The sequence below is a fragment of the Capra hircus genome, chromosome 20, assembly GCF_001704415.2.
Source record: "Capra hircus breed San Clemente chromosome 20, ASM170441v1, whole genome shotgun sequence".
Lineage (NCBI taxonomy): Eukaryota > Metazoa > Chordata > Mammalia > Artiodactyla > Bovidae > Capra > Capra hircus.
The window spans coordinates 41,763,142-41,774,298 of record NC_030827.1 but is presented as its reverse complement, the minus strand read 5'-3'; the positions used below and the strand labels follow the sequence as shown (position 1 = coordinate 41,774,298).

The 11,157-nt window shown below is 46.1% G+C and overlaps 1 long non-coding RNA gene across 1 annotated transcript; it reads left to right on the top strand.

The window, feature by feature from the left end:
* Nucleotides 2,186-10,477, top strand: LOC106503317. The gene is made up of 4 exons (XR_001296972.2): nucleotides 2,186-2,278; nucleotides 2,659-2,726; nucleotides 8,877-9,122; nucleotides 9,875-10,477. It is a non-coding gene; the product is annotated as an uncharacterized LOC106503317 (long non-coding RNA).

The following is an 11,157-nucleotide window of genomic DNA, read 5'->3' as shown; positions in this document are numbered from 1 at the left end:
TGGGCCTGAGTCTGGGCTTTCCACTTGGGCATCAGGCCAAGGTCACATTAGGGTCACCTACAGCTGAGGCCTAACCTCGTGCTTCCTTGATGAGACATTAAGGAAAGCCCTCAGCATGGATCTTCTCCTTTCAACCTTCATTTTCTAATGTGGGTCCTGATGGCCTGGGCAGTTTTCACCAATTATTGTAAAATGATGTTGACAATAAGATATTAGGGGTTCCATGGTGTTTTTCCACAAAGCCATAGGAATAATTGAACTCATTTGATTCCATCTTCTAAAATCATGACGTTTTAGGCAGTAATAAGACCTAGGAAAATTTAACTCTTTTAACTACATCACATCATTTCCTTAAAAGCTGGTTGAATATGAGCCATTTGGGGAAGAGTGTGCACAAGGGAACGGCTGCTGTCTTTAGTTCTCCTTGTATCTGGGGAAGGAGATTTGGGGGGAAGTCTTGGAGAAGTACAGGAACAGCATATGAAGAAAATGGCTTGGAGGTAAGAGGGAGATTCTAGGAAACATAGCAATGATCTAGGAAATTCCTCCATGATGTTTGAAAAAAATGCACGTAAAGATCATGAAGTACATTTCATAGTATATGCAAATACCAAATCATTGTGTTGTATACCCGAAGCTAATATAATGTTATGTATCAGTGATATCTTAATTTTTTTAAAAAAAGGATGCAAACTATTTGGGCTTTGCCTTTGGTTGCAGGACTGTATTTCTGTGGTCCCATTATCACTCTGAGACTGTCATGGGGTGATGGTTTTATATGTTTGGAATGAACTACACTAATGAACCATATGGAGATACATTTATATACATATAAAGCAATGCAATATGGTGATTCAGAATATGAACTTTTGAGCTGGCTGAACTTCTGTCCAAATTCCAGCTCTGTCACTGGCTTTCCAGTTGAGCTTGTTTCTAAACATCTTTGACTGCCAGTTTCATCATCTATAAAGAATAGAGATAGCAGAACTTCCCTCAACAGATTGTTGTGGGGATTAAAGGAGATAACCCATTTGCAGAGCACCTAAGAGAGCATCTGGCATGCATCATCATCAGTCATCAAAGCAACCCTTTCGATGCCTAATAGTTATTGCTGAAGGAGCCTTTCCAACCTGCTGAGTCTCTCACGGAGGCCTCCAAGACTTAGTATTCAGTTGGGGTCAGAACAGCAAAGATCATTTTCAGGTTCAGGGTTCTTGCAGGATGTTCACCAGTAGACGGATGTGGTTAGAGGGATCTAGATTTACCTTCCCTTTATGTTAGAACAGGAACTAGCAAGGGTCGACCCTTGTGGCTTTGCGAGAGTATGCAATTCAACCTAGTTGAAAGGCAGAGAGTCCATGCAACACTACTAAACCAGAAAATGCTCTGTACCTGAGATAACCCATGTGTGTGTGTCAGGGGATGGGAAAAAGAGTTAGATATGGAAAAGAGGATCTTTGTGTTCATACCTCTGGTGCAATTTTCCTAGCACTCTTAGAGACAGGCCTCAAAGAGGAAACAAGCCTGTCCTTGACTGTGCACACGTGCCTTAAACCAAGAGTGATTTAAGGATGGTGCGGAGGCCACCATAAACTAGAGGGCGTGCAAAGGAAGTGTTTTCCTGAGGCTGAAGTCCTCTTCCCCAAGGCTGTCTGTACAGAGAGGTCATGGGTCACTCCTAGACTGACTGACCAGGCCTGGTGTCTGGCTGCCTGTGCTGACTTCATCTCTGACCTGGAAAAAGCCACATTTCCTCTTCAGGCCTCTGTGCCTTCTGCCCAGTGAACTGGTTGGACCCTGTGAGCTTTCGGGCAGCACAGAGTTTCTTAGGCCGGGTGACCCCTCGCTGCGTAATGACCCCATGGCTCAAGCAGGTGAAGGTCACCTACAGCCATTGTTGTTTACTCGTTAAGTCATGTCCAATTCTTTGTGACCCCACGAACTGAAGCCAGCCAGGCTCCTCTGTCCATGGGATTCTCCAGGCAAGAATACTGGAGTGGGTTGCCATTTCCTCCTCCAGGGGAATCTTTCCAACTCAGGGGTCGAACCCTTGTCTCCTGCATTGGCAGGCAGATTCGCTACCACAGAGGCACCAGGGGCGGTGCTGAGCTTCACTAGGTCAGGTGCCTCCTCGCTGCCCGATGACTCCGCCTGGTTGGAGCAGGTGAGAGTCATCCACAGTCGACCTGCAGGCTTTCCTTGGTGGATCTGAACTCACATGCTCTCCAGCCCATAGCCGAAGCTGCAGCTCTCAAAGGCACCAGGCTCAGGAGGAGAGGTTTGTCCTTTGTATTTTTTTAGAAAGAACAAGCAACAGTTGAACTTTGGAGACTTGAAGTCAGTGATTAACTTGGGTTCTTTAGAAGTCATACGCGTTGACTTAAAGGGCAGAAGTGGGTGGGGAGCTGAGGCCAGGGTTGTGGGTGATCCCAAGTGTGGCGTCTTGCTCCGGAGTGCAGGGCCCTGACTTGTCTTGGATGTGGTCAGGCCCGGGGACATGCAGGGAACAGAACCGGAGCCCAGAGCCCTGAGTGCTTCAGCTGCCTGTGGAGTGGGGCCCAGGCGCAACATAATCCCGGTTATCTCTTGTTGTGGTACAATCCACTCCACATTTAGTGGCTTAAGAGAGCAATCACTTTATTGTTTATGATTCTTCAGGCCAGGAATTTGGGAAGAATTGAGCTGGGCAGTTTTCTGTTCCACGTGGCGTTGACTTGGACCCTTCGGTAAGACGTTCAGTTCATGGCTGGGCTGGTCTAGGAAGGGTTCCCTCTGGTGTCAAGACCTTGGCAGAGCAGAGCTGCAAGGTTGGGCTCAGCTGGGGCCCTGGATTGCTGTCTTCTCTCCCTTCCTCCGTGATAGATAGTTCCAGGCTTCTCCCTCTCCATCTGGTCTCCCCAAGTGGTCTGTTTAGCAAGTTCACCAGGTTTCTGATGTGACAGCTCTGGGCTCCTGAGAGAAAGAGTTGGGATTGGGGGAAGAGAAAATTTCTAATCCTCTTAAAGATTGGGACCAAAACTGACCCAGTGGTGGTGACCTAAATGGGAAGGAAATCTCAAAAGATTGGATATAATTATGCATGTAATTGATTCACTTTGCTGTATACAGCAGAAAATAACACAACATTGTAAAGCAACTATACTCCAATAAAAATTTTTAAACATTAGTATCAATATATGATGATTATATTGGAACTGTATTATTGGAGAATGTTTTAACTTCTTACTGATATGTTAATATGTAGTTTCTTTTTATATTGATTTTATATCTGACGAATTTTGCAAATTTTTCTTATTTCTCAGAGTATGTTATATACATATATGTCATTTTGGATTTTCCTATGAAAAAAATTATTTACATTTATATATACATTTATGTCTTCCTTTCAAAAAAAAGAAGAGCTGGCACAGTGCCATTTCTGCCATATTCCATTGAGCAGTCCCAGAGCAGCTCAGATTCAAAGGGATGGAGGGGTAGAATTTGCCTGTCAATAGAGAAATAGCATGTGTGTGCAGGAAGGGACGTAATTGAAGGTGGTTGGTTGTCCTTGGGGAGAAGTTACTACAAGATCTGTTTGGCACATTTGGGAATAGTTGGATCCTGGGGTCACATCAAGGGTAATGATGCCCAGAGGGACTCTGTGGTTGTCAGCATAACTGCCCCTCAAGATCAAGCCTCCTTCTGGTTCCAGGAGTTGATGTAATGACTGTGATTTTCCTCTAATGTCCAGGCCATCTTGACTCAGTTATCTGGACATGTCCAGCCAGAGTTAACCCCATTCCCTCTCAGGAAAGGAGGAACGGTTCTTATCAGGAGTGCCAACTCTGATTGACTGCTGGTGCTTCTTGGAACACAGGGTCGACAGGGGCTTTGAGGCCAGTGAACGCTCAGCGCTGTGATGCACTGGTCACGTCTGCCTTGGGTGTGGACGGAGGAGGGCATCTCCTGTGCCGTGGAGGTTTACTCTCCCCGTGGGTCTGGCAGCGCTGTGCTCTTACCACAAGGAGACAGGTGTCTGAACTGGCCTCTGAACTTGCCATGTGCTCTCCCACATGCCCCGCATCTGCAGGGCTCGTCTCCTCAGTGCGTGCGTGCTCGGTTGCTTCAGTAGTGCCTGACTCTTTGCGACCCATTGGACTATAGCCCTCCAGGCTCCTCTGTGCATGGGATCCTCAACGCAAGAATACTGGAGTGGGTTGCCACGCCCTCCTCCAGGGGATCTTCTGACCCAGGGGTCATACCTGCGTCTCTTATGTCTCCTGCATTGGCAGCTGTGTTCTTTACCACTAGCGGCGTCTGGGAAGGCCCTCCTTCTCAGTGGTTGCCTGCAACTTTCTTGCCTCTTCCAAGCTTTGCTGGACCTCCTTAGTTCCTAGATTTCTATAAACTTAAGCTGACCTTGCAGTATCATTAGATACCACCGCGTGTTGTTAATTACTTTTTCATCTGCATGCTAATGATTCCTAATTAGGCTATTAGATAACTGAAGTCGAGGTCTGGTTCTTCTATGCCTTGGTATCCTTTCTTATAGCTCCCAAGAAGTAAGCTGGCATTTCTCCTGATGGTAGTGACTGAAGATGAGCATCAGGAGATAATTTGAATATATTGCATCTATATTTCCTTGTGAACAGGCTTTCAATGGTGGAAATGGGTTAATGCCCACAGGCTCAGCTCTGGATTTTGCTAGGAGAGTCTGTCTGGCTTGGAAACAAGGCTGTTTAGCTGCGGCCAGAGCAGAGCTGTTGGTCATATGCTGGTTTAGGCTGAGATTGTTGGGCAGCTGTGCTTCTGCACAAGTAATTCCTGATGACATGTCCACAGCTTCCACGTGTATCTAAGCTCCCTTGGGCCTTATTGTTGCCTGTTGTTTGAATTATCAGTCTGAAAATGCTTAAGTCCTTATTCTGGTAGGTGAATGGGGAGTGGGGTGGGGTGTCAAAACTGCAGAGAAGGGAGTAGGGCGATGGCAGTGGTGAGAGGAGCTTTTGGAAGTCTTGTGGAAATGGAAGGGGGTGGTTAAGCCTCCCCATTTTTCAACCTCATGCCTCCCAAGAAAAGACTTTGTTCCTTCTTGTCTCTGGAGGGTTAGTGCTTATCAGATGCTTATGCTTCTGTATCTGGAGCTCAAAACTGAGACAGTGGATTTGGCAGAATTCCTTTGAGTTGTCTATTGCTGTCTGGATTCATCTGTGCACATAAAAATCCCTAATGAAGAAGCAGACATCATAATTTATGTTACTTTATTTCTAATAAATTATCTAATTCTTTAGAACCTGGGTTGATCCATGGGTGGGTAGAATGAGGAGGAAAAGGTCAATATCCAATTTTGAGCAGGGCTCTTAGACACCTGTTTCCTGTGTGTTCCTCTCAGGTCTCAAGTAGGGAGGACTTGTTAGCATTTCTCCAAAATGAGGTTGGTCCTTCCCTGGAGATACTCATGCCCCGCTGGCATCCCTGAGAAGGGTCATAGGTCTGCAGAGGCCCTCATGGGTAAATCACACTTCTGCCTGGTCCAGTGATTCTGTAGTCCCCAGCATCCCCGCTGAGTCACCTTGTTTACATCCAGGAACCACAAATAATCAGGATAGGTCTTATGATTATTAAGATACAGAGGCAGTTCATGTTATTCATAATATACTGAAAGGAGGGTGAGGTCTTCGAGTATATTCTGAATCATCAAAGGAATCATCAAAGGAGAAAAAATTATGTGCAGCCCAGCCATCATGTGGCATGAATTTCATTTTATTGTCTTTTTGATAACTGGTCATATAAATATTGTTTATTAGAAAAGCCACCCAGAGAATGCAATTTTCTAGTTGCTGGGAACATCAGCAGTGACGGCTGTAATTTGCCGAGGGTTTGCTTGATACCAGATGTTCTGCCACATGCTTCACAGACCCATGATCTCATGTCATCTCCCTGGATTAATGGGAGCTTCTGCTAGCATCATTAAGAAATAAACATCATGAAAGGGATGCTTGCTTTGTCTCTTTGCTTTGTTGGTTTGCCATGGCTTGGATAAAGTCATTCCTGGAGAGCAAGGGTCTTGAATTTGATGCAGAAAGTGTTAACGGGATTTCTGTGTGTTCTCCCAGCTTGTGCAAGGCTCTGCAGAGGTTTTGGTGAAAAAGCATTCTTCTTTCCTTGCTTTTCATTCTTGTCCCAAATCCCAACCTTACATTCAATTGGAGACTGACTGGATCTGGCCCATCTCTGTCCCAAAGCTAGTTTCCCCTCTCACTTCCCTACAATTTTAACATGATGATACATAGAACTAACACATCTTTTCTCTCTTTTGAAGAAGATGTACTTTGCCCTGCTTGGAAAGAATCAGTTGTTAATTTACAGTTACTGAATGCTTATTCACATTGAGCCATCTGTTTAAAAATGTACCCGAGATTTGCTTTACTCATGCATGGTAAGACATGCAGACACAGAAATGACTGTTGTGGTGAGAATTTAAATGCACAGATCCCTGGAAACAGAAGGCAGTCCACTCCTCAAGGAGCCACAAGAGGAAGCACCAGGGTTTGTCAAGAGGCAGAAGGAGAGTGAAGGGGAAGTGTAGGTAAATCCTTTATTGTGCTGTTTGTGAAAAGGATTGTGTGAGGCAGTGCAAGTAGGCTTAGGATTGGCTAAGTTGAATCATTTCAGCGGGCACTATGCTTTAGGGAATGTTCGAAGTTGTTTGGTACAATTGGAGTGATTAGGTTCTTGGGTGATTTGAGCAGGGGTTATGTGTGAGCTTGAAAAAGTAGGTAATTAGGAGATATGGGTTCTAGATTGGTTGGTTTGCATATGGAAAGTGTGCTCCGAGGCAGGTGATTTGCTATCTCTAGGCACTGGCCAGTTTGGGGAGGGGAGGGGATGGTCTCTCCTAAGCCATCAAGCCCCTAGATGCCAGAGCCTCAAGAATACAGAAAATAAGAAAGTATGATCAATATGCCATTCTTCAAAATATTCACCCAAAGAGACAATGAACACGAATTGAGTGCCAGCTGCATGTCTGGCCTTGGCAGTTCTAGAGCCAGCTCTGTGCTTGGTCCAGTCCTGCATGCATTTATGTTATTACATAAATGCTGAGTGGATGTGCCAGACTCCAGCCTGGAGGGTGGAGAAGTGCCTGAAATGCTGTCTCTACAGTGCCATAGACATTATAGTTTCTTGTGCCTGAAATGCTGTCTCTAACCTCAAGAAGTATCCAGCTTAGTTGGAGCAGGAGACACATGCTTATTATAACATGATATTTGCCATAATAAAAGTTACCATCATCTCTAGAACTTCTCCTTAGAGTCCCTGATACCAGAGAATAACTTTGTGGTCCACCTGGCCATTTAAGACCAAACCCGAGTGACCCGGCCTCCTCCCTGTCCCCACCTCCCCATCCCTTTACCTCCCAGCCATCAGGTTCTGTCCACTCTTCCCTCTAAAGCTACCGTCCAGCCCAGCCCTTCTCCTCTGTCTCTACAAAGAGACACTGTGTGGCTTCACTGAAAGAAAACCACTGCTCCCCACCCACCCATCCCAGAGGCCTAGTCTGTGGAGGAGGGAGGTTTGGCTGGTAAGGTGGGGGCCTCTCCCCTACCAGGGGCCTATCTGCCCAGAGGCTCCCTTTTAAAATGCTCTGTTTGCTCCAGAAACCACTGTTTCTGGCAGAGGCCTGGAGCCAGCCCAACGCCAGAGACACGATCTGGGGGTAGACGGTTTGTCCCAGGCCCCTCTCACCTCCCCTTTGGGTGTCTCTCCTGGTACTGAGTCCACGTTCCCGCCTGGGCCTCCCAGAGGGGCCTGATGCCACTGACCATGCAACTCGGTCACGATCGTGGAATTTAAAGGTCACTCCTCTCCAGGGTATTTGTGCCACCGCGAAAGAGCACAGAAAGGAGGGCACAGTGTGTACAAGGAGAGGGTGGCTCTCTGATGGGGCTGTGAGTCAGGAGTCTGGTGAGTCACTTGGACAGCGTGTGCATGCCAGAGCACAGCGGCATGGTTCCTCCGCTTTCCCGGTTGGGGTGCAAAGAGCCTTTGAGGCAGGAGCAGGGCCTGGGCCGGGAGCCCAGGGCAGCTCCCACTGGGCGTCTGTGACTCCAGTTTGTATCTGTTCACTAGGGCTGTCTTACCAAGATGTCACAGACTGGGGGCTTCCACAACAGAAATGTATTTGCTCACACTTCTGGAGGCTGGTAGTTCAAGATCAACACTCTGGCGGGTTTGGCCTCTCCTGAGGCGACTCTTCTCTTTGAATCCTCAGATGGTCTCTTTCTGCATGGCCCTGGTGGCTCCCTTTCTGGTGTGTCCAGATGTCTTCTTATGAGGACACGGAGCACTCTGATTGCCTCGTTTTATCTAAGTCTTCTCTTTAAAGGCCTTGTCTCCGCATTCAGTGGCATTCTGAGGTACTGGGGGTTAGGGCTTCATCATACGAATCTGGGAAGGGCACAGTTCAGCCTGTAACAGAGGGAGAGCGCCATGGCAAGTTCTTCAACCTGCAGTTCTCAAAAATGTTCAGGTGGCCAAGACTTTGTGAGTCAGTGCAGTCCATTCAGTACGACTCAGTGGGTTCCATTATGTGAACTCAGAATACCTTTATTAGCAGGAAAGAGGATGCTGTGTTAATTATGCCATCTAAAGTCCCAGTTAAAAAAACTGGCCATGAGGAGGAGGAAAATTGTTGAACTAAGCAGACCAACAGTGTTGAGTTCTTGCTGCATTATTTGCTTACTTACTCAATTATTTTTTCATCCACTGTACTTGCTGACAAAACAGTAGCAGGTGCCAGAGTTTGAAAACATTCTGAGTGAAAACTTGAAACTGACAAAATCCCCTGTCCTAGATAAATTTCCTATATGTAATTGGAAAAACTTGCTATTTTTCAGTGTTAGCAATGGAAACCACCAATATGCCAGAAGAGCCTAGTTTGAGAATCCCTATGGAAAGCAACATTCCCGTGTGTCTTCCCTAATTAACAGAAAACTTACAGGATGCATAACACTCTTCAGTGATCACTGAAAGAATGGGAATTTGAGAAAATAATCTTTTGCTGTCTGACTTCTCCATCCATTTCTTCATTTATTCAACACAATTGATCTGGAACCTTCAGCAATGTTTACATCAATGTTCTGGTAGGTGGATGGGGGATATAAATAACACATTACTAAACAGGAGTCATAGAGAAATGAATCTATTCCAGCCCTGTCTTGAGGACCTCAGTTATCAATTAACCAGCAGCAGAAGCCACTCTACCTGATTTAAGCAGAGAAGCCATTTATTAAAGAAGCTCCAGCAGAGGCAGACTCGACTTGGAAGCAAAGCAGCCCTGGGCAATGCAGTGCTGCAGTGGAGGCCCTTCTGCCCCTGTTGATGGATGGGCGCTGATGGCTGACACTGAGCACAAGACACTGCTTTAGGACTTTCTGCCACTGCTGTCTGAAAGTTGGATGTCTGCAGCCGCATTTGCCAAAGTGGCTTCTGCAAGGCAGCCAATGCTTCTTGCCTCTTACATCCAATTGGCAGAGCCCAAGTCACATGCCTATATCATCGCTGGTAAGGGAAATTGGGAAAACAGGTTTCTTCCTTCTGCCTTAAAGATTTATAAAATCATGCAATGGGAAATTCTGTACACATAGGAAAGATGTCAAAAAGTACCAGGTAGACAAAAAAGCAGGCTTCCCTGTGGCTCAGATGGTAAAGAGTCTGCCTGCAATGCAGGAGACCTGAATTTGATCCCTGGGTTGAGAAGGTCCCCTGGAGAAGGGAATGGCAACCCACTCCAGTATTCTTGCCTGGAGAATCCCATGGACAGAGGAGCCTGGTGGGCTACAGTCCATGGGGTCACAGACTGAACAACTAACACTTTCACTTTTTTCACTTTCAGACAGAAAGCATGACAAGTGTCCACTCTAAGATCCCCATGAATGGAGGAAACAGATATATGTTCAAAAATTAGTGGGATAAGAGCTATAGTCAAGACATCCTTATGGTATGACGGAGATCAAGAAAAAAGTTGTTAATAGCCTGGGATGGTCATGGAAGGCTTCCTGGAGAAGGTGATTGATGACTGAGCTTATCTTGATGGGATGAAGCAAAAGGGGGTCAGCTTGGAGCCAAGTAAGAAAAAGATGCTCCCTCTCTGACTTTAGACATACCTCCGCAGTGAGTGTGCCACATTTCAAAAATGAGAACTGATGAAGCAGGAAGAAAAGGCAGATTGGAATCTGAATGCATTAGTGGCGGTCTCTTGTGAGAGTTGGCTGGAAAGCGCTCAGGGCATCCTGCATAGGGCTGTCTGCCGAATTGACTTGGCTTGTGTCCTTTCCCTTCCCAGCTCCGCTCCTTTCATATGTCCTAATAGGTTATGGCTTCCAGGAGGAAATATGCTATGCATTTTCAGAGAGGCATTTTGGAAACGCAAAGCCTGACATCAAAGGAGTAGCTTGTTCTTTCTAGAAAAAAAAAAAAAAAGGAAAATTTTGCTATAAAAAGTAATAAAGAAAGTAGAAAGTACAAGTCCCTTGATTACTGTATTTATTTATTTATTACCTTTCAGAAAATCTCCAATGCAGTCATATTACACCTGCTTTGTAATTTTTTCCCACTTTCCATTGCTTGCTGCTGCTGCTGCTGCTTCTAAGTCACTTCAGTCGTGTCCGACTCTGTGTGACCCCATAGACGGCAGCCCACCAGGCTCCCCCGTCCCTGGGATTCTCCAGGCAAGAACACTGCAGTGGGTTGCCATTTCCTTTTCCAGGGTGCCATCACCTTCTCCATTCTATTTCTTAGATTTCTTAAAAAGTGAGTCAGTAGCAATGCCTTAATGTTGTATTTGGTCGTAAGTATTTAATAATAAGGAGGCTAAGAATGAGGATATTTTTAAGACTACGGTTCATTTTAGAGAGTTGGAATACAGGCCCTCTTTCCCCTAAATCTGTTTCTCTTCTGCATTTTCCCATCTTGGTAAATGGCATCACTTACTAATGGCCTTGGTGCCGAAACCTAGCACCTGGCTTCCTTCCTGCTTCCCTCACCCCACACCCTTCCATCAGCGCATCCTGTCACCTCTGCCTCCATATTCATCTCGGATTGTCCGCTTCTCCTGTGCCCTGTCGCCAGTCTTAAGCAAGGTACCTCCTTCTCCTGCTTGCCCATGGTGGACCCTGG